Genomic DNA, 25,118 nt, shown 5'->3' with positions numbered 1-25,118 from the left:
AGTGGGGCACAGTCAAACCCCATGAGTCCTGAATCTGCTCCTGCCTACCACCCTTCCAAAAACACCGTCTAATAGTTATATTCCCTGTCGTAATAGAAGTGAACTTTCTCCTCATTGACTGCTCACTTATACACTAAGAACGTTGATTTTCAGCTCTTCTGCGCCTGAATATTTTAACCACAGAAATGGCACATTCTGGCTGTATCATGACCATGACATTAGTCAGTTAGTAGACAATTATGAGAGTGAAATCTTCCCCCCCAGGCACAAGAACCTCCAAAGGGAACATTCTGAAAGCGTGTCCTCACAATGTAGCTTTTTGGCTATGCAATTGTTTAACCTTGAGCTACTGGACCTACTTTATTCAGGTCGGTAATTTATCACTGAAACTGTTTCTACTGAACCTAAACGTCAGCGGACATTTTTGTAACAATTCCAATGGAGGCGAGGTCAACTGCTAACCGGCTTCATATGGGATGACTTTGAGAAAATATTCTGTCCTGTCTTTGCTCTTCACCACACAAAGAAAAATTAAATTGCATGGAATTTAGGTGCTACAAGGCTTTAGTATCGGGAAACGAAAAAGTAGCACTTTCTTTTAAATGGTTGCGAAATGTGAAGCAGGACACCTGCTGGATCACCTCTGAATTGACTTTTGATTGATCTGAGTGGAGCGTGTCAGCTTTGTGCTAAAGCTACCCAAGTTGTAGAAGTATTTTAAGACCCAGACCTCATAAGTCATAATGATTCTTGTCGTAAAATTCTTTTAGATCATACACAATATTTATATATACTCATGTAGCTGCTAATAAAAGTAGAAAACTAACCACTTCAAGGCAATCCAATTATAAGCAAAGTAAATGCCCACTTCTTAACCATGATCTGTGCAGTCATCTTTGATTTAGTCCATATAATGGTTGAGCCACAGTAACCATGCCTGCAATCCACAGGAGGCAATAGTCAGCTGTCTTACTGCTTCAGCCAATGACATTCAATCCTTTCATCGTAGACATTTGACCTTGCTATGAATTCTGGGAGCGTTCTGTTGTAGAATTGTCAAAGTTCAGTTTGACGTGTTAATTTCCCCTTAGTTAAGGCATGAAGATCGGATGTTCTGAGCTGTAGCTTTCCTCCCAGTTGCTATAGGTCGCTCGCTTGTTTACAGCTCGAGCTAAGGCCCAAACTCTGGATCTGATTAAGCTCCTCCTCCATCATGCTCTTTGATGAGTCAGGTACACTTGTCCCCGACGGACATCAGAAGCACGTTTGAAGCTGAACGATTGGGGTAGGTGGGCAGCTTATTTGCTGAGCACTGTGAGGACTGAGAGGGGGAATTGTGCAGTACTCCCAAACAGTTCCATACAAAGCATGATACAGCCATTGTTCCATCAAGTTTGTGAATAAATCCATTTTAGGGGGCCTGTTCGGCAGATAAAAACAAAGGTAGGACCACTGGGCAGGTGCTGGGATGCAGGCCTTTCACAGAGACTGAAATTTAGATTCAATACATGGAAGAATGCATTGGGATGATCCACATCGATCTTAGTTTCTCTCATGAAATCATTACATAACATACCTGGTTGTGTTGAGCTTGCAACTGCATTAATTTTGATTAAAATAATAATAATAATGAAACCATTACCTGTCCATTATACTGTTCAAAATACTGTCAAATAAAATACAGTAGTTATGAATCTTGCTATGTAGTTTGATAATTCACTGTGGTATTTTCACCTAAAAGCTAGCAAAAATCAATAGAGACACATACCAAGAAGAAGGGCATGAAATATATACCAGTATATGTACTAGCAATCATATACTTAAGATTTTGCGTTTGTTTTCTCTGAATATGTCCTCATTATGAAAGTATTCCTTCCTGGCTTGCTTCAGATCAACCTTCCCCATTATTAAAATCACAATGGAATCAATACAGTACATGAAGAGAGGAGGAAACTATTTGACAAATCAAGGTAAAACTCGGCCCTGCCTTCGTTGTTTTTCTGAGATGGGCTCACCGGTGTTATTAAAATCCAACTCAGAGGGGGATCTGAAGGTGGCAAGAGGGGAAAAGGAAGAAAAAAAAGAAAAGACAGATTCTGATGATGGATGTTGAGCTGAAGAGAGCAGAGGAATTACAGACTCTGATGTGACTCTCGGGTCTTATTGGCAAATGTCAGCAAACAACAAATGAATCGGTTCAGCATTTTCCACATGTGGCAAGAGCAGTAAAAGTGGAGTATAAGTGTACAGTTTTGGCAGGAGCAGATCTGGTTTAGTGGTCTTCAGAGGAAAAAAGAAACAGATTCTGGGGGGACTTGTTGCTTTCAAACAAAACAATCAACTCAATTATGAGAATGAACCGCAGACATTATTAGTCCTGCTGCCAAATAATGAACTTAAAACCTAAACTTGACTTAAAGTATGCATACCTCGCTGTGACTTTGAAGTGTAATTATTTCTTATTTAGATCTTATTCTGATCTAAATTTGCTCCATATAGTGAAAGCAAGATGCACAAAGGAAAGCCGATAAAAAAGATAATTAATTAAAAGAATAAGATAATTAAAATTAAAGTTAACAATTTATGATTGAATTTTCAAACTCTGCACCGAACCTAATTTAATTTAAGTGCACAGGATCACTTGAACATGCCACTGTCTTGGTGGAATAATAGTGTTTTTCATTTTCAGAACAAAAATCTGTCTCTGGGGCACTTGGTGTAGATAAAGATTCAAGGACCAAAGACTAAGACCATGAAGCTTTTGAAACACGTCAAAAATAAAGTCATTAGTAAGCACAGATTAGGAAAAAACATTCCTCTAAAGACAATGCAGTCAGTCACTGAAAAGTAGAACTTGCACAGTATCAAGCCCCTAGGTCAAGCTGTGATACTGCTGAGGAGGGGGGCATTCTGAAAGAACTGCAGAGTTCAACAGCTGCGATGAGACATACAATGTGTTTCAGGCAAAAAAAAATCCAGAGCATGTGAAACAAGTTCTTGGTGAAAACAAGCTATTGTGAATTTTAGAACAAAAAATATGGTGTTGAGGGTTTGGATGAGGCCCAACTGAAGCTATTTAGTCTAAGTGCTGAGTATTAGACTTGGTGCAGATTCAGCGCAGTGCAGCATATCATCCATTAGACTGGGTGCAGATTCAGTGCAGTACAGCGTATCACCTGTTAGACTGGTGCAGTTTCAGCGCAGTGCCGTGCATCACCCATTAGACTGGGTGCAGATTTATGCAGTGCAATGCATCACCCATTATGCTGGGTGAAGATTCAGCATAGTGCAGTGATCACCCATCAGACTGGGTGCAAATTAATGCAATGCAGTGCATCACCAATTAGACTGTGCAGAATCATTTCAGAGTCCAATGTATCACCCATTAGACAGGGTGCAAATTCAGCGCAGTGCAGTTCAACATCCATTAGATTGGGTGCAAATTCAGCACGGTGCAGTTCATCACCCATTAAACTGGGTGCAGATTCGGCGCAGTGCAGTGCATCACCCATGACACTGGGTGCAGATTCGGCGCAGTGCAATACATCACCCAGACAGCAGCCTCCCTCAAGTCAAGCATAGCAGTGGCACCACCGTCCTAAAAGGACACTTCTCATCAGAAGGGACTAGAACGCTCACTTTTAAATTAAATATACACTGCAAACAACAGACATATAGTTGAGGACAATCTTCTTAAGTCTAAGGCATTAAAATCAGCCCTTTGAAAAACTACCTTCTACAGGGAGAGGAGTCCTGAATCTAATTAACACACAAATAATGTAAAAGTATTGTATGTGTGTGAATATAGCCTGTGATGCACTGGCATGCCACCCAGGATATAGCCTGATATAAGCCAGTGGTTTTCGACCTTTTTGGGTCGCGACCCAATTTATACCATGCTAGCTCAGTCGCAACCCTATATCAGGCGTAGGTTTAAATTAACGCTATGATCAAGCATGCAGTGCAATTTATGCCAATCACTGCGTATCACAAAAATCTGTTTGAATGTGCCAGAGAATTTTAAATTAAGCATCTGTGGTTTGGCTTCTTGGATTGGTTGAGTTCACTAAGGGCGCTTAGCATTTGCAGAACCAAGACCCGTTTGTATATGCTAATTCTATGATTGGGCCGGGAAATCTGATCGTGGATCAGCATAGGCGCTTTCTGTTTTAAAATACTTACATTTCCAACTCTGCCTCATGAACCTTTCAGAACTTGGGTTTAAATTTGGATTACGACTCATAGGTTGAGAATCCCTGATCTAGACCTTTTATCCTGTGCTGTTTGGCACAGGCTCCAGGCCCCCCATTAACCCAGACCAGGATAATAAGATGGATGGATGGATGGATGAACTTTGGGTTGAGCATTTGGGGCGTTGTGGTCTCCACCCATTTAAAGGGGTCCAGGGGGTTGTATGGACTTTGATTATTGGGTTGGGTTACAACTGCACCAACCCCCCATATTTTATGGCCATGGATGGATGGACGGACGGACGGATGGATGTATAGATAGATACTTTACAAATAAAAGTAAGTGTGATCCTGTTCTTCAAGTGATCCTAAGTCCTAATTTGACCTGCTCTCAGAAGTTGATGAAAACTGAAAAGTTGCCCAAAAGTACAAGAGGTGCTTGTCATTCACATAATGCATTTGCCCCCAAAATGACTTCCTTTCACTCATAAAATGCATTTTGTACACAGTTGACAAAATGCATTTTGTGAAGGAAATGTCTTTATTTTTATTCATGTAATCAGATACATCCAGCCGTCTGTGCATGACATGCAAGTTGCTGCTATCAATTCTGTACAAAAAATGAATCATTCTTTTTGATTTCTGTGCACGAAAGAAAGTGAAATCTTTATGTCTTCATGGATAAAATGTAACTGGAGTTCATCTCTCTGTGAACAAAATCCAGCAATGCGTTACTTGATTTTGTCATTAAATAATCCTTTTAGTGGAACAAAATGTATTTTGTGCATGAAAATGAGCACTTGACACCTGGTGCCCCCAAAAGAAAGTGACCACCAAAGAACTTTTTAATGAAAAATCCTTTGCATCTTTAATTTATAATTTAGGTTGACTACATAATGGAAACACCGCTTGGAAAAGATATGGAAAAATCTGACTTTGAAGTCACTAAATGACAATTGCAAAGGCAACTACACAGATCAGTCACATGCAGGTGTATTCCAAATAGCAGTCTGTGTCAGCTACAGAGTTGGTGTGACATATGTGAGTTTACAAAGGGATGTGAGTCAGCAAACAGGGTACCAAAGGGTCAATGTCCAAATTGCAGAGGTATGCGTGACATACATTTCAAACTGATTTCATGTGGTTAGGGGAAAAAAATGGCCATACGTTGTGACAACACACCATGCAACTCAGAGGAACACCAGTCACTAACCGGAGCTGCGAAACACAAACAACTTCAGAAATTCCCACAGGAGTGAATCAACACTGAGATTCCCATCTGGACACCATGAAAAAAAACTGGAGACCACGAGCTTCATACAGCGTGTATTTGTAGGACTACTGCTGTAATGAAAATGCTTATACTCAAGGTCGATACGCAAAGACACAAAGGAGCCTAAAACCTGGACTGCTGATCAATAAAAAAAATGACATCGTCTGATTAGTTATCTTATGTTCCTTTTTTCTACTAACAGACAGGTTTTCATTTGGAAAATGCCAAATGCTTCCCTCATCCCGCAAGGCTTGCGGTGGATTGGGTGAGATGATTGTCCTGCATCGTCTGGCCCCCTTTGTCATATAATGGCAAGATAAAATGAAGCCATTTTACAGGACCAGGGGCAGCGAATCTGCACAAAATAGAATCTTCTTCCCACAAAGAACTTTCGAGAAGAATGGTTCAGCGACACACTTCACATGGTTTTCCTTATTAGTCACTTGATATTCTTATATGCATTTGTCATATTTTCACAAATTGAGACAATAGAACAGTCTGAATATTTTGCAAGACACTACATGACATGAAAAAGATTATAACATATGACAGCCATAAAACTCTGAGTTCTGAATTTCGTCATACTAAATGCACCTGCAACAGCACATGCTACTCTGACAACAGCTGGAGGAGGAATATTTCTTGAATTTACCTTTGATGTGCTTGTTTAACAGATACCAGGATTGACTAAGAAAGCAAACTTTCTTTGCCATCAAGGCAAGAATATCATAGTATTTAGAGATAAATTACTTATAAGTGTTAATACTGCTGGCTGCTTTGATGATGACTATGCTACCTCTCAGCTTCAGTAAAGAGAAATATATTTTATATTACAGGCAATTCCAGTAGTCAGTAGAAATTATGTAGTGCTGAACATTGACCTAAATGGAGGTCAGGGTTTCTACCAAAGATATCACTTATAAACATGAGACTGATCCTGGTGCCCATGCACAACACCTACAATACAGTGATATACAGCTCTGGAAAAAAATGAAAAGACCACTCTGTATTTTATAAAAAAAAATTAAACCCTGGTTTAATCCTGGTTCTGCTGGCTGATGGCTACACTGCGAGGCAGGCTGCTTCCAAGCTTAAGGTTTCTAAGACAGCAGTACACAAGAACAAGGTGAAGCAGGAGACACTGGCAGTGACCAAAAACCAGCCAGGTAGAGGGAGAAAGTGACTCCCTAATTCCAGAGATGACACTCAACTTATCCAACAAGGCCTCATACATCAGAGGATGACACCAAGTGACCTTCAAAAAGAATGGGAAACATTAAGTGCAGGTGTGAAGTGCGCTGCTTCGACAAGCTCATATCAGGCTCCCGGAAGCAGGACTGAAGTCTCATAAAGCAAAGAAGAAGCCCTTCATCAATGAGAAACAGGGAAGAACCACACCAGGCACACAGCCGTAAACTTAGAAATGAGCGAAACTGAAAATTTTGCTGTGGTCTCCTAATTTTTTCCAGAGTGGTCCAAACAGGAAATATATTTACAACATTCCATCCAAAACAAAGCAGGAGAGGGAGTAGCCTCCTGTACACAATCTTACTGATGTATGCTTCACTGAGCCTCAGTAAAATTCTGTAGCCCATGCACACATTTTCTTGAATCGAATTATGCAAATTATGCAAAGTCACCTGACACGAGCTACTTTGACATGCAAAGCTTGCCAGCGACAAGAGTGGTCTCATGAGCTTTAGGGAATGACATGGACTTCAGGGCCGGGAGTAGCTAAGGATGAGGCGGGTTCACAGCCCTTCTTAGGGGTCAGACGATGGCGGGTTTAGCTGGAATCCTAACCATTCAATGGTTACCAAAAAGATCATCCTTTTCTCTTCTCAGAGGAAGAGGCAGCAACAGCAGAAATGCGAAGCACCGTCAACAGTTGCACATAGTCCTTTTCGATTGTATGGTATTCTTACATTTAGCTGCCTCGCCGATACAACTTTATTGGACCCAGAACCTGCACTATGGTCACATGCACGGTGCCTAAACCACTCAGAAAGCGAACTTTATGTTGTGTCCAGTTGGTTTTCACAGCTGAAAAAATTCCCTCCAGCGTTCCCAGTGTTAGATTAAGTGTGCCCCCTGCTCCCCCAGTCCCAAAGTTAACATTGAGTTTTTGAATGAGATTTTATGACTCTGCACGATTCGAAATGCAGAATAAATGGCCGGACGAGGTGAAAAAGGCACGGTGTAACATGAGGCGGTCTAGCATTATTAGCGCTGAGAGAAACCATTAATGTTGCTGCCTTAACCCTTTTTAATGAGGTCTTTTTTGGGCAGGAAAATGAAAAGACAAATTGCACACATAGCAATGGAAGACTAGCATAATTTATCCCACAGACCATGTGCACAATATGTCTGCTGTCCTCTATGGTCCACAGCTGCTTCCGCTGTATTGACAGGGATGCCTTCGAACAGTGAATAGGGAATGGCACAACTTGATAGAACATTGACTACCTTCTGCAATAAGTGTTCATTACGTCCAATCAAGGTCCGCACAGTGCACAGTGTCCATTTAAACAAGGATCTCAATATGTACAGAATTTAGCCTGATATTTTAACAATTCAGTGGCATAATTAATAATTCAGTTTCTTAAAAATGCCTCTCTTGTACTCGTCATTATTAAATGACTTAAAAAAAAGGTGGGAAAATTTGGGCATGGGATTGGGGAGGGGGGGGGAGGAGGTATTTCCAGCAAACTTTCTCACTGCTGTTAATTATCTTTGGCTGAAGACGACATTGGCTAGTTAGGAAAGGGAAGGGGGGTCTATTAAAAATGACAGCTGGTTCATCTAATCACTGCTGGCCTATGCGGAAGCAGTTGCCGTAGGTCCAGCACAGGGATTAAAATCCCAGTGGGTTACCTTTCTGGTGCTACCATCTTTGGGTTCATAGGTCGATGGCCTTTTGGCAGGGTAGAGGCCCCCTGTCAGAAGGTAACCGTTATCTGATGTCAGCCCTGTGGACCGCCACCAGCATCTGAGCATGTGTCATGTCACACACCCCCAACGCAACTCACATTGGTCCCATTGTACAACAACTGGGGTGTGCACAATTTTATAAACATGAATAATGGATAGCGTCCTGGTGATTGTCAGTAGCCTAATTCAATTCTGTGCTTTCCGTTCGGATGTGACTGTGGATGGAAAATCTGGCCCAGATTAAATAATTAGTTTAGTGTAGTTATGCATTGGATGGCTATCCACCCTCTCATACTTGTTGTGATACTGCCGAACCCAACCAGCTGGATGCAAACACCAGAGGCTCGGCCAGGTCTTCAACCGTTAGTTTATTTACACAGTTTCATATAAAACTGAGTCACATTTTAATTGCAAGCTCCATATTGAAAAGCCAATAGATCTTAAGGATTTGCATGTTTAAGAAGGCTTTTTTTTTCTTGAAATGCTACAATACACACCCTTGTGCATATTCAACACAGAGAAAACTACTATTCACACAAAGTGGGAGTGCCACCTGGTGGCCCAGTCAAGATGCGCAGCCTGACTTATTCCTAAGACATAGAGTGAAAGGGAAGCAAGGGCGGAATGAGCTCCTGAGATTCAGTGCCGGATCAGCCCTTCCTACCCGATGCATTTGAACACTTCATCCATTAGCCTGACTGGTTTTGTGGTCCCTGTTTCTATTCGGTATTCCCGTGAACATTTAAAATGGCAATCAGCACTGAGACAGAGAGAATATTCAGCTATGGAAATCCGTAAGTACATCTGTCATATTAGTCTATTAAATAGTACGAGAAATCAGACTTTAAATGTAAGGTGAATTAAATAAGAACCATCATAATCAATCCTAATCAAACGGAAGAATGTACAGGATGAATCTTTGACAGTGGAGTGATGAGCGTTAAAGGACTTGGATCCTCTTTGATGATCTTTTCAGCTACACCAGCTGTGTCCTTTGCTACTTACTTCAGAGGGGTACTGCGACATGGAGCAGGAGCAAGTACAGTAATTACAGACATATCATTGCAGCTCCCTCTCAGGAAAGAGACTCTAATAGGCTGTGATCTCCAACCCCGACTGGCAGGGCACACACACACACACACACACACACACAAACACACACACACAAACACACACACGATAAAGAGTGCCGATCTAGGATGTGCTTCAATGTGCTCCACAGAGGACCTCGGCACAGACTGTAGAAGAGTCTTCACTGATCCCTGTATTCAAACATGACACGTGGGGGTCGGGGGGGATATAAAATGGAGCAGCACACATCTAGATCAAAATGAATCAGCGCAGAGTCTCGCATCCTTTTAACTAAGATGTCGTCATGGTGGACACGGCCTCCCCTACCAGGATCACCAGGGTCCTGCTGAAATCCTGCTGGGATCTGAAAGCTGTTCCCATAAGGCCTGATGAAAGTGGCAACAGGAAAAGACAGATGAGAAGGCAGTTTTTAGGACGTGGATCCCCAGATTTCACCCTGGCAAAGCCATGCTGACAACGTCTCAGTCACCTCTTACAGATCAGCTGCCGCCTGCTTGGGCTATGAGGAACAATATGCTATCTGGAGGCTTCATAATGGATGCCAGTGCAAGCGATGAGAAATACAGCACAGCAAAGATCAATTAACACAGAGCATCAAAGAGCACAGGTAGAAGGCAAAGGGAAAAATAATTTCTCTTTACACTGCATGAGGATGACAAAAGTAGGCCTGCTTATCCGAGAAGCAGGCTACTGTGAATTTTACATACTGGAAGGCCTTATAAGTCTTTGTTGGACATACAGCTCATTCTTCCTGCACACATATTCCAGTGAAAAAGGACCACATAGACTAGCTTTATGGTAACCAATTTCTCCATAAGGTAGATAAAAACAAATATTAGAGACAAAGACTGGAATTTTTATACAAAATATGTCTCTTTACTGCCCAGGAAAACTGGGGATTACCATTTTTTCATCATATTAAATATAGTTATTATCATTTTTTGTTGTTTTTCTCCCCCAGTTTCATACGCTTGGGAGATCAGTGTTTGTAGTCACGACAACAAGCTATAGAAGCCTGGAGAGACGGTTTCCATGGCGTCGGCTTTGTAAGGCCTCTCTCTCTTTCTCTCTTTCTGTCTCCCTCAGCCAGAATGCAAATATTTAATAGTTACCATTAGACAAGACCATTTGCAATCATCAGATAATGAAGATGGCCTTCAGTGACAGACATTCAAGCAAAAGTATTTTTCTGTTTGCAAATTAAGGTTACTTTTCCCAATTTAAAAACATATTCATAACAGCCATATCAGACTTTACCTCAAGCAAATATGTCATATGAACAGCTGGAGGTGTAGGTATAAATTATTGGTTATATTTGCTACCTGACTGTAGCCTTTATTTTCTGTGCTGTCATTCATATCGGAACTTAAAGCCATTAGTTATTCATACTTCTTTACATAAAAAATATTTCATGTCTATAATAAGCCAGCTATTATTAAACCAACACGCTACCAGTTAAGGGCCTCCACCTGAGCAGTGGATCTGAACCCCGAGATGGATGCTGTCATTGTAAGTTTCAGAAGGGTGCCTTAATTTATTTGCGAGAGCCTACTCCCAGTTGGGAGGCTTATCAGACATTTTCTCAATCCTGGAGGGATCTTCTAGATAAAACAAGACACACCAGTATGTGAGGGCCATTGGATGAAGCTACACGTGTCCACCATGTTGACAGATTACCAGAGTACAGTAAAAGAAACCTACGAGTATTATCTTTTAGTAACAAAATCCAATCAATGTGTGTGTGTGAATGGTCTGTGTGCCCTGCAATGGGTTGGTGCCCAATCCTGCCCTACACAGGTCAAGCAGGTACTGAAAATGGATGGACGGACCAAATCTTTTAATAAAGAGTAAGAAGGGAAATATATTTACATGCACGTAAGATGGGAGCAATATCTTAATCCGCATGTCAGTACTGGTGGTTGTATCTCTCTCTATCTGAAGTCCCACTTTCTTAAGATAAATCACTGCATTAACTGGACCATTCTCTCTACAGTTTCCTCCAGCATTCTGACACAGGACCTTTCCCTAATGGTCAATAAAGTGCAATTCCATCCATCCATCCATTTTCCAAACCGCTTATCCTACTGGGTCGCGGGGGGTCCGGAGCCTATCCCGGAAGCAATGGGCACGAGGCCGGGAACAACCCAGGATGGGGGGCCAGCCCATCACAGGGCACACACACACACACACACACACACCATCCACTCACACATGAACACCTACGGGCAATTTAGCAAGTCCAATTAGCCTCAGCATGTTTTTGGACCGTGGGGAGAAACCGGAGTACCCAGAGGAAACCCCACGACGACATGGGGAGAACATGCAAACTCCACACACATGTGCCCCAGGCGGAGACTCGAACCCGGGTCCCAGAGGTGTGAGGCAACAGTGCTAACCACTGCACCACCATGCCGCCCCTCCAAAGTGCAATTATTTTATGTATATAGATTTCACAGCTGATGGATGATATTGTGGCTTGGGCAAATGAGTGGCTGGATATTGTACATCATAGGATAATGAAGTTGAAGATTTTCTAAGTGGACCTTTTTATCCCTTGTTTAGAGTACACTTTGTCTTACCTTTCAACATGCAAGGCTTTGCAATTAGCATTCAAAATTTTAATCTGATCCATAATTAACCTTGTTTGTAAATCCTCCAGTTGATGTCCTGAGGCTAGAACAGAGGAGCCTGAAGACTTTCTGAAATCCTATCTAAAAAGGCACATGAGGGGGGGGGGGTAGCTTTGTAACTTGCAAACCCCCCCAGACACATACAATAGATACCAAGACGTTCCCGTAGTGTTTGATAGAGTAAGATTAGGGTTAGGAAAAGGACGGCATTTTCAGGCATCGACATGTCTTTTTATGACACTTCTGCTCCCCCATAGGATAGGAAATCACAGTTTAACATGCTTCAGTAGCATATTTCCTACTTTCCAACAGGCTGTTGTAACACCCATAATGAATAGAGTCTTTGTAACTAGTATCGATTCTCAATGGCAAGCTGACTTGGTGGACATGTCAGTTTACGCGGAACAGAATGACGATTTTAAAATACATGTTAACGTGTATAGACATTCTATCAAAATACGCATGGGTGCAGTGTCTTAAAAGCAAGACAGGGGCAGAAGTAAAGAAAGTGTTTGAAAACATTCTGAAGGGAGGATCCCCAAAAGGCTACAAACCGATCGCGGGACAGAGTTTAACAAGTCATCTCAAAAGCTTACAGAGAAAAATGGAATACATTTCGCCACTGGTAACGATGTCAAGGCATCTGTAGTGGAAGGGGTTAACCGCACGTTAAGGACACGAATGTGGTGCTATTTTACAGCTTATAATACAAGGGGTCGATGTCAAAATTAAAATGTTTCTAGATGTAGCGAGTGTTGGAATGCAAAACTGCCAAATGGTATCAAGCAATGGTACCAATAGCCACAAGTTACCTGGGGTGGCGTAGTCGGGCTATTACACCCAGAGAAAGTTCAATCGCCCTACCCCAGGGCAAAGGCACACTGGTCCGTTCACCATAGAAGCGGAGAGACGTTGTTCCAAACACAATTTTATTATTTTTAAGTAAAATAAAAAGATTAGTCCGTCAATCAGAACACCAGAGGCTTGAAATACAGCCCGCGTACCAGCAGCCACTTCTTGCCCGTGTAAGACTGAGCACTGGAACATAAGACAGCACCGCCGAACCAGCCAGAATCATGCCGTCACAGGTGGGAAGGGGGAGAAGAAAAAACCGCAATCCACATTAGCAATCACACAAAACCCAAAAAAAAAAAAAAAAAAAAAAACACTGCAGTCTAAAAAGGAAAATCAACCAAATCAAATAAAATACAAAACCATTTACATTGATACCCAATAAGTTAAACATTACTCATTCATTCATCCATCCATTTTCCAAACCGCTTATCCTACTGGGTCGCGGGGGGTCCGGAGCCTATCCCGGAAGCAAGGGGCACGAGGCAGGGAACAACCCAGGATGGGGGGCCGGGCCAGCCCATCGCAGGGCACACTCACACACCATTCACTCTCACACGCACACCTACGGGCAATTTAGCAAGTCCAATTAGCCTCGGCATGTTTTTGGACTGTGGGGGGAAACCGGAACCCCACGACGACATAGGGAGAACATGCAAACAGGTAACAGCGCTAACCACTGCACCACCATGTCGCCCCATTACTCATTCAAAACATACCAAACAAAACAAACATAATACAATTAAAACAAAAGGAAAAGACCACAAACCTTTGAGAAGCGGGGGACCAGTCAGCCCCTCTAACACCCGCTCTCACGCATGTGGACGCGTACACCCTCCCAGCTAAGGACCCGCTGACGAATCAGCCTGCTATAGGCTGGACAGAGCACAAGACAAACCGAAAACGCGCAAAGCGCGAAACCGTGCGAGCGTCACTAAACAGCAGCAGTAAGGCAAAGCAGAGCAGCCGCTAGGCAGAGCAGCAGTGGTTCCACGTAAGACGAAGTAGCAGTCACCGCCGCGCCACAGCACACGGAACCCTGTGATAAGACAATAAGGTAAGGGCTGATTAATTACAATGTAACGCTATCTGCCCACATACAAACCAGGCAAAAACGTTTAACTCACACTTCGGGAGAAACCCAGCCGTATTAATCCCAGCGTCAGGCGTCCTTTCTCAGCTTGTAACATTCACCGTCCAGAGGCTAAACACACCGGTGTAAGATGTCCCGCCCACTAGTCCGCGGACGACCAGGGAATCCAGCAATTGAAATGGCCGCCGAAAAGAAGCATAGAGCGTCTGTGCCAGGATAACCCTTATAGTCCGAGCGCCCTCTCCTATTAGCTACTCCCCTCCAAAACTTAATTGGGCACACACCTCGTTTCCTCCTCCTGCTACACTAAACAAAGATGAGTTTTGCCTCATAAGTGGAGATGCTGCTGAACAGTACTCACTCAAAATAGTATCAGTGCCCCTCTTTGTTAAAAAACATTCTGTGTTGAGTGTGTGCTGTCAAACTGGGGCACGCGAGCACTTTGCTGACAGCCAGTGCGAAATACCCGATCGAAAGAGTGCATGAAAACATTCAGCGTGACGGCGGGCGGCCGGGTCTGCACACAAGAAAATTTGCTTCTAGGGCAGCTGCCTAAAACCGTTGTCATCGGACTTGTAGATAACATGGGTTTTATGGGTGTGCACGATCGAAACCCCTTCAATTTTCAACATTATGCCGCTGAATTTGTAGCGCTTTATGTCGATGGACAGCAGTACCTGGCTAAACCCTTTGAACCAGATTTTATCCATGAATATTACAGCTTGATTCTGGCCATGGGGAGACATTTGAAAAACGAGCCTTTCGCTGTTGACAGAAACGAGTACATAGGCAGTTACACTTTGTATGCCTTTAACTTGTCACCCAACGAAGGATGCAATGAGCATCTCTCCATGGTTAAAAGCGGAAATATGCGCCTGGAGATGAGGTTTCGCCAGCCACTAGCCAGGACTGAGACATTGATAGTTTATGCATCATTCGACAATATAACCAAGATTAACCAACGGAGAAACGTCTTGTACGATTACTACTAGTCATGAACACCCTGGAGCTCTCTAGGAGAATCACGTGGGTTACTCACAAAGTCATGAACCAAGTCTGTGAGGGATGCGATATTAACTGCTGGTTTTGAATTGGTCTTATGCAGTGTGATCCCCTTCACTTTCATGATTGTTTTGACCTTTGCTGTTCTGTACCCGTAAGTTTTGGGTCCCCCTGAGACAAATTCCACAATGTGGTCATTTGGGTCCAACTCGCTTGTCAGCTCCCCGAGAAAGTCGCTCAAAGGTGGCATCCAGTCACCCGGCTTGCTGACAAAAATGACCGCGTCAGTATCATGATACAGCATACGCTGCCCCAAGCGATCCATGAGGTTATACAGCTCAAGCCTAACATACATGGTAGTGAATGCATATGAACCTCTTTATGTTACGCCATTTGACCATTGCCACATTATCATTCAGAAAGGAAAAGTGAGACACATCGACTAGCTTTGAAAAACTGAACATGAGAAACTCATCGGGATCTTTGATGAGCGTCTTGCTTACCTGATTTATTCTCTGACCAAACTTTCCCCAAAGGCTGTTTAAAAACTATTTGGAAATTTGGCGTTTCACTTTGTTAACCCCGATGTTTTTGGGGTTCAAACGGATGCCCTCCTTCTCAAAGTAAGTCTGAATGTATCTCTCTTTATCCTCAGCACTGTGTACCCAAGAGGGATAGCCCCATGTCTCTTGTTTTCCCTTTAAATGGGTGTTAATATAGTCAGCAAAGAGTGTGTCTGTCTTGTCGGGGAAATGCCAAACCTTGTAAATCTTGGCAATTTTGTAGTCTTTTTCAACAGCCTTGTTGATTTCGACACTGCACCATGCGCCAATCAGAGCTCTCTGCTCATCTGAATGATTGCAGACCCCCTGCGTCTCGGTTTCACAGCATGTTCTGTAAAGTGTGAACATGAGTTTACCACCGGACCTGTAAGGCAGAACTGGTAGGTAAAGACCTCTCGGTGGGTAAACCTTGACTTTGATCACCCCAAAATAGTTTTGCACACTGTCAAAATCATTGTAAATGATTACAGGGTGGCCTACCGGGTACTCCTTAAACTTGTTGACCGAGGGGTAAAGGCTCGTGAAGTCATAATAATCTATGCACTCATCGCCCTCTGCACACTGAGGCTATGGTGACACACTGAAAAGGGTTTATATTACAGCTGTTGATAATCTCACCCCTGAATCTGAGACAGCCCTCTCTTAAGATGACAAGATCAGTTTTACAGTACTCTGCCATTTCTTTCCTAAAGTCAAACACCTCACCAACAACAGTGCCATGCCAAAAACTCTCTCTTCTCCTTCTCCATTACGGTTTGCACACCATATGCCTCAGGTGGCGGGTAGGGTCCGACGTAATTTTGATTTTCTACGGTGTTCCTAAAATGTGGGAAATAGCCTTTCTTTTCTCAAAACCCAAAGCGGCGGGGAATGCGCTCAGCTTCATGGGCAGAAAGCAAAGTGAGTCAGTGTATCTTTGGTTAAAGTCCTCGTCTGTCACACAGAGCAGTTTGCTGCCCTGCGTGATAATGTGTGGGGTGATGCCATTTTCAACTAAATATTTCATAAGCAGGTAACTGTCATAGCCTTTAGAGTTCTGCGCTATGAATATGTACCCCTAGTATTTATGGTACTTTATGAAAAATTCAGCCACACAACCATTTTGTGCTGCTCAAAGCAATACCGCAATCGACAGAAAGACCCGCAGTCCTCACAATATATGTACGCTGTGTGGTGCTTATGGCACTCTGGACTGACACACACGTTACACTATAACACACGTTAACCTATAGCTTCACCCATATTAACATAGTCCATAGATTCCCCGGCCCCATCAAAACTCCACTGCTTCCGCCTTTCAGGTATATCCGTACTTATTCTTTAGATCTGGTCAGACAAATCCACAAAAAAAAAATCACACATTTGATCCTGAAAAAGGAAAAAAGCTATTTTGAGCCCCTTGAACCCCGGGCAACAGTGCCGTCCAGGGAGATTACAGCAGGCCACTGCCAAGGTGTTAATGGGTCAATATCCCTCTCTTGTGTCCTCTGTTGGGGTCCCAATAAGGCACGGGTTGTGGTTGCTGGATCCCGGCTTGTAGATTCCCCTTGGGCCGGTGTCGTGCTTCCTGTCGCGGGAGTCCCCGGTCGTGTAGATTCCCGTTAGCTGTCCGGCTCGCTCTGTACACCGTCGGTTGAGGTTGCTGCCGTTGCTAGATCCGCTTCAATTTCTTCAGCCGCAGCAATCGACAATTCATCATCTGCAATGTCTTGGGGGACGAAACGGACAAAATCAGTCTTTAAGCATTTCATACAGAAAAATCAACAACGTGGGTAAGCAATATTGCTCCACATACCGTTAAAACGATTCGTTATTTTCCACTTATGGCTAACTTGTTGGGGGACAGGCCCTTCACGATCATCTCTGGAAAATAAACATGCCAACGGTTAACAGGTTGTTATCTGTTGGTGTCGCCATTTTGAAATGGGCGTCGGCGTTAGTGCGCATTTCGGTCTATCATTTCGACCGCGTTGTTCAAGCAGTATGGCTGAGCTTTTTTCCTATGTCGGACTTGAAGGTTATTCCTTCTAGAAGTTTGCTGTTAAATGCCTTCTTCAACCCAACACTGGTAAATACCGCTAAAGTCTTTCTTTTAACATGTTGGTTAAATGTAATGAGTTTAAATGCTGTCTTCTTTTAAAACAATGTGCTGTATGTTAATTGGTTTCGCTTGTGCTTGTTTAAACTCAGCATTTGCTGTTCTTTTTCTTTCGGGCATGTTTGTACTTGTTTAAATCCCACCTGCTTTTCTTTCTTTTTTAAAAAATAACACTAAAGTTTATCTTCTTTAAAACACGTGCTTTCTTGTTTTAAAGTACGCCGTGACGCTTATGCCTACTACTAACAACCCGTAGCTACGGCCGGATGGACAAATTAGCATACTTTAGTAGTATATTTTCTACTGTCCAACAACCTGATGCATCATCCTAAGGCCCCAAATTACTGTCAGCGAACTGAGGCTAGGGTTATGGTTGGAAAAAATATTTCATTTTCAGGCATCAACTAGGGTTTTTATGACTGGTCTTGTCCCCCATAGGATTGGAAAGCACAGATTAGCATGCTTTAGTATCATATTTCCTACTTTCCAACAGCCTGTTCTTTCACCCTAAGGCCCCAAATCAGGGTTAGGGTTAGCAAACTGAGCCTAGGGTTAGAAAAGTATGTATGGCACAGTTTAGCTTGCTTTAATAACATATTTTGTACTTTCCAACAGCCTGTTGTAGCACCCTAATGCCCCTAATTAGGGTTCTGATGCAAAAGTGAGCCCACCCACTTTACATCAAAAATACAGGTTAGACGTGCTATGTATTTCACAAATCAGTGTATGCCATTTTTATGAAATGATTTGTTGTTGCCTTGTCATCTGATATTTTTACACTGACAAATAACACCTTGCACATCAGAGGAGGTGACTTTCACAAAAATTCCTTTTTTCATCAATGTCTCTTAAATCCAAGACTGAATTTGAAAATCTCTATTGTAAATACCCACCACCCTGTCCAGGAAACCATTGGAAGATGAATGGTATTGGAAATAATTAACATTCATATACATATATACAGTTTTTCAATATAAATATGGAAATTATGGTAATTCATTATATGATGTTTGTTTGCAGAGGGATATTCAGGTATGATGCACACTATTGTCATGCACTAATAATTAATCTCCATTTGTTGAACCAGTAGAGAGTCACAGTGAACCCAGGTACCATGAATAACAAGGCAGGGAGAATCCTTGAATGGGATTCCAGCCCATCTCAAGGCGCACGCACAATGGGCAGTTCCGAGACACTAATTCACCTAGGAGGAAACTGCAAGACAGGGAGAACATAGCAAAAGTAGAATCAGGCTTCCAATCCTCCTAGGTGTGAGGCAACAGTACTATGTACTGAGCCACTGTAATACCATTAGTGTGATTTTACCAAAAAGAGAACAGAATTAAAAGGGGAATATGGAAGACTCATGTTCTTATCTGACAAGCGGCTCTTTAATAAAATTCTATACTAATACTTTGGTATCACAAGCAAATAAAGTTTTAATCAGCAAAGAAATGTTAAATGAACAATTGGCACACACGATACAGGGAAACACATGGACCTCAGGATCAAGCCTTGTGGTGCACCACTAGTATATCTCCAAGTAGAAATTAGTCTAGTAAGTCAGATATAAATCAGGAAAAATTAAAACAATGTTTAAGATCTGTGTTACCATCATACCATTAGTTGTAGCAAAGAACATGAAGTAATGGAAAGAAAAGCAGCTGCTTTATCAGTGGCTGTTTAAGTGCTCTGGCTATTCATTGAGCTCTATTGATTTTCACAGGAACATCACTGGCTCTTCTGGATATGAAAGGGGCCAGCCGTGTATTTTTGTGTTGGCTTCACTGGCAGGGAGCAGCTCCGGGCCTCTGAGAATGCAATCCCTGTTTATAAAAAGACTTTCCCCGTCTTGAGAGATTTACTGAGCCAATATTGGTCCTCGTCGAACAAGACAGACTAAGAAGCTAATGGAGAGATTTCTCGCCAGGCCAGTAAGGCCCACCATGGTACATTAAGAAGGGCCTGAGTTTAACTTCACCTTGGTGGACTCATCTGACATCGCAGTGAAAAACATGGGCACATATAGTCTGTGCACTGTAGAGGGCTGATTTAATGCCATAGGCATTTGCACTGAGACTCCAGTTCATGTAACAATTAGAGCAGAACACAGACTCAAAGAATATAATCTACCATCCTGTCATGGACACAATGCACCAAGATTATTTGATTAACAAATCTGATTGGTAGTCAGTGTTTCTCAGGTCACATTGTTGCACCCAGTTTATTATTCTAGGGGATTAATTTATACCGTGACAACTACACTTAGCCGTCCAGATTGCCTTTTTTCACTGATTACTGCAAAAGCATTTCTTTTTGTATAGCAAGATGCTGATTGCCAGCATTAAACGTAGCTGTTTTCCAGTCACAGTGTGGCAACCGCAGCATGACAGACACTGTCATCTGCCAATGTCATTTCATGCATGGATTGGTGTGAATCAATTTTATTCCAGGGAACAATTACTGAAGATTGCAGATCTGCTACTCACCTCCCCCCCCCCCCCCACACACACACACCATCACAGCAAAAGATCATTGCATTCTCTATCTGTGTATATATTGTAGTCATGTTTTGCATATGTATATTGAAGATACACCAAGTTGAGTTATTTGAACAAAATCCAAATATGAGTTTTAAGAACTTCAGATTGCCCGCCTATAATCACAATGATTGATTGTAACAGTGAAACATGCTGTTCATTTTGAATTCATGTAGTGCAATAGTTTAACACATTAAATACTGCATGAATTGGCTTGAACATGAAGGTTATTTTTATTAATAAATGCCTCATATGTCTTTTAACAGCAGTGTAAAATGTCCTACATGTCATTTTTTTACAAGAATGAAACATTTTGTTTCAGTGCAAAATGGTAATAGGCGCAGAAAACATTTTATGCTTTTCTCTCGCAGGAATCGTATGCAGAAAAAAAATCATGCTTCTCATTTATAGATGCCAGGATGCAGTTGCAGACTGGAGAGCCCCATTAACTGCCAATGGGGTTATCCGACCATAGTGCTTACTCAGCCAATCAGAGATCCCAAGCACAGCAAGGTCCTTATTTTACATGTTATCGTCTTTGAACTTGGGGGGGTTGTGAGACTTTTTTTGTGATTGATGTGGAAATTCAGACAAAAAAAAAAAATCTGAGATTAGAAGGCAGATGTACAAGGCTGTATCCTCAGTTGGTGTTGATAATGCTTTGTTTGATATTTGTCTGTGGATTGTGATGAATTGACATCTGTGATGGGGGATGTGAGGGGTCAGACTGCTGAAGTGAGACTTAAGTAAATTAGTGATAGGACAATAATCGGTGTGTCTAGACTTGGTGGCATCCTCTCTCCAGGGGTCATAGTATTTAGATTCTGATGCACTTTTCAGGCACGCTCGGGTGTGTGTTTGAAATCAGCAGCTTTGGCAGAAACGCACACACGGTGCTTCTGCAAACAAGTTAACAGGGACACTACAAAAGGCTAACATAACTAACGCAAAATACTGCACACTCAAACACTGAAATCTGCACAGAACGGAGGAGTTTCTGTCTCTCTTTGGCACCCCATTATTTTTAGAATCTAAACAATATCTTTGTGAATAAAAGTGAAAGACTGAAGCAAAATGTCTAAGATGAACCTTAGCAGGACACACAAAGCAGCTTATAGTCTAGCATGTAGAATAAAGTATACGATTCCGCATGTTAAATTTCCTACAGAACTCTGTGTTTTATATAACAGGCCGTATCCGTAAAGTACTATTTATATGAAGGAAGATATTACCCAACTGATATATTTCACTGTGGCTTCACGGGTTATGAAAACTGTACAAAATTGACTCTCCAGATAATATAGGGACACGTGGGTCAGTAAATCCGTCAGGTACTGCCTTATCTTTCAGGCTGCTGGTATGAATTTGATATTACATCTGTGGTTTAGCTCACTGCAGGCAGCCGTGAACAGGTTTCACAATGAGAAGGCGTCCTGTCCATTTCATTCCTTTCCATTCCTATTTCTGCTTTTACATCAGGCAAATATCCTTTTTAAACTTTATTTTTATGCGTTAGCTTTAGAAAACTACAACAGACATTACATAACATTGCTATACATTATTACTGAATTCTTAGTAGCCAGCAGCTGGTGCGATACTGTAAGAACTATATAAGCTTTTCAGTCGTATAGGAAGACGAGTTTTTAAATGCAATGCAACTTGTCTGCTACCCATAGACTTTGAATACGCAAATGTATTTAAAGTTACACTTTACAGTTAAAAGGGAAACTGAGTTTGATGTCACTAGAAGTATTTAACAGATATTGCAGGGGGACTTGAAAAGGATTCAGGCAGCCATATGGCGGTATATTTTGAAGTTGTATATAGGAGAAAGAAGGTTACCCCTTCAGATTTATAACGGAGTTGGGGTGTGATGTAAGTGCATTATCCAAATGTCACCGTCCGCATCGTGCTGTTATGATCAGCCCCGTTGGAGCTGGGCTGAATGAAATGTGCAGGAACTAATTCTAGGCTGAAGATTGAGCAGCTGGGCGTGATGTCGGTTTGTCTCACCTGATGCTCAGGGACCTCCAGTGCATGCTGGATGACCAATGTCAGAATACCTGCTGTTCATCCTCACACTAGCTCCAGGCTGGTGAGCAAATAAGGGGCATCGCTTGTCTTTCTGTGGGTAAAATACTGCCCAGCCCTCTTGGCCTCTGGAGTTGGGGGCGGTCAGGCCTACATAATTCCCTTCATACAGTAGACAACATTATCCAGATGGAAGCAGGTTGATGATTTGGCTGTAAAGGGAAGCAACACAGGATTGAAGGGCTATTGGCCCAGTGGCCTCCACACCAGGGCCCAGCACCCATCAGTAATGTGTCACCCAACCAGGACAACCGTCACTCCACAGACTGTCAGCTCCAGCTGCAACCTGACTCAATGTGCACGTGATCAATCTTGTGTTAATGATACTAGGTTAATTCCAATCCTACTTGCTGAAAGCCCGCACTCATACCCCACTATCTATGCAAAGTTGCACAGAAGCACACTCTTTAAAAGAACATGTGCGTGAGCCACTCACTTCTGCTTGACAGACAGCCGCACAAACAGATGAGACACATCATCGTGACATTTTCTGTACTTCTATTACTTCACTGGATTGGATGATGTGGGTTAAAAGCCAACAAACCATAACTTTCTCTGACACCTACCCTCCTTTCAGTGACCACTGATGGATTCTCCCTGACAAAACATTCATTATCACCCAGAACAGGCTGCTTACTATAACCTCTGCTTCCTGCCCTGGCGTTTCCTTTGTTCTGTGTTCTACTCGGATCGAAATGGAATGGGTTCATTTCATCAGCACAGCCTGCTCGCAGCTGCTGACAGACGCTGGGAGGTGTCCAGCGGATCGCTCATTATTGCCGCGTGTTATTTCAATCGTCCGTAATGGTCCTGAAATGGGTATCAGTGGCAAACAAACATTTTGTGTCGATCTCGTGTTTTTGTGAGAGAGCGGGAGCCGTCTGTCATAGCCGAGTGGTTGTCGCTCTTGTAGGAGACACACAGCGTCCCATTCGCTGGTAATATTCAAATGCCGAAACTGACGAAACCGAATCCGTCTCCAGCACAAACTCAAACTGGTAGCCGCAGCGGGTGGCATGCAAATGAAGATCAGATACAGAATTATCTGAAATCGTTTTTTAAAAAGGAGTTGATTTGAATACGCACAACTCTACAATCAAACCTGTTTTAGGTTTAGGAGATTATTACAACATTCGATCATGAATTATCAGTACAATTTGTCACCTGTGTTTAGTATAAGTACTTATACTAAAATAAATAAATAAATTTATATTCTGACAGTGTAATAGTGTGATGTCACTGCAAGCAATACTAACCAGAACAGAGAGGATCTTTTCATAGCAATCTTGTCAATTATATAAGCATAAAATTACATGTTGAATTCAACATCTGTTCCTTACAAAATGCAAAAACTACAGAAAACTGACGGGAATGCATACATCATTAAGGTTAGGAACAATAGCAAATCTAAAATGAAAACTGAGAAATGCAGTAGCATATATAAATGAATTGATTGGGCTTGTGTTTATTGTCTGTGCATTGACTTCTGTTAAATGAAATATGTCTTCACAAGTGTCTTCAGCAAATATTATCTTTAAAATAGGGGTTTGAAATATTATCAAAGATGGTTATGATGATATTAAGCCAAATAAAAACGTCTAAATGCATTCCCTCCAGGTCATTTTAAGATTCTTTTTGCCGTTAGCATATGAGACAACTGAGCAAATTAGTTGCACATGAAAACTATGCGGATACAAATAACTGTATTTTTTAATACTGTTTAGCAATGACTGGGATGAGTCACAACCCAGATCCATGTGAGAGCGGATCATTGCATGGGGGGGGGGGGGTGTTATACACTGTGTGATGAAGTGTGTTTCAGGATCTGTAGGAGGTTTATCCAAAACATTGCAAGACATACAACCTGATGGGGCCACTCAGGACTGTCACTACAGCTAAAATGGCAGCAGTCAGAGTATATCATAGGCATGGGTGTTAAATATGGGGTGGTTGGGGGGTTGTAACTCCCACCCAATAATCAAAACCACCATAAATGGGTGGAGCCCTACACGCCCCAGTGCTCAACCCATAGTTATTTCCGTGCTCACAGGTATGTTCTCCAAAACTGTTGACTTCATTTGGCAGGAGACACACTGGTAACATACAGGCTATGTCTGGACCACGTGACCCCATCCTCCCCGCTTTATAGGGCTGTCCAGTCTCTATCCACACAGAGGGCCTCGCTGAAGACTCCCACCATACTGATCCCCGATGAGTCAGAGCAGAACAGCCCGTGTCAGGACATGCTTCTGTAGGTGATAGGGCTGCATCAAAACTCAACGGGTAAGAAGCGTTCAACAACCATCTGAGGAACGGGACTGTCTGTTTCTGTTCAATAGGCCTAAGAACCGAATTCTAACAGAAGTTTAGGAGGAACCCAACTAAGGGCACAAGGCATGAACCGGATGCCAGTCCATCGCAGAGAATCCTTAGAAGCATGAATATATGAGTGATGGAACAAAGAACAAAGTTCTGGAGGGAAGTTTCGTGGTATGAGGAAACCACCCCTAACCTCCCCCCACACACACACACACAGGTTTGTAATACATTTATGGGGACTCCATTCATTTCTATTGTAGTCCCCATAATGTAATGTAACCCTAAGCCACACACGCATACACAAACACACACTGAGCCCCCACACCACCTGTACAATTCACCAAAAATGTCATTTTAGCTACACATTTTTTATTTCTGGATGAGTTCCAACTGAGATCTGCTCATACGAGCAAAGGAAGCAGGACACAGGACCGTTTGAGCCAC

General features: G+C 42.4%; 1 long non-coding RNA gene across 1 annotated transcript; it reads left to right on the top strand.

Moving 5' to 3' along the window:
- The first annotated feature begins 13,911 nt into the window (after positions 1-13,911).
- LOC125751615 (uncharacterized) lies at positions 13,912-24,752 on the top strand. Its single transcript, XR_007400713.1, has 3 exons — positions 13,912-14,025; positions 24,441-24,606; positions 24,695-24,752. It is a non-coding gene; the product is annotated as an uncharacterized LOC125751615 (long non-coding RNA).
- The last annotated feature ends 366 nt before the right edge of the window (positions 24,753-25,118 follow it).

This window comes from Brienomyrus brachyistius, chromosome 11, assembly GCF_023856365.1.
Source record: "Brienomyrus brachyistius isolate T26 chromosome 11, BBRACH_0.4, whole genome shotgun sequence".
Classification (NCBI taxonomy): domain Eukaryota; kingdom Metazoa; phylum Chordata; class Actinopteri; order Osteoglossiformes; family Mormyridae; genus Brienomyrus; species Brienomyrus brachyistius.
Note: the sequence above shows the minus strand (reverse complement) of the source record. Positions and strands in the feature narration are given on the sequence as shown.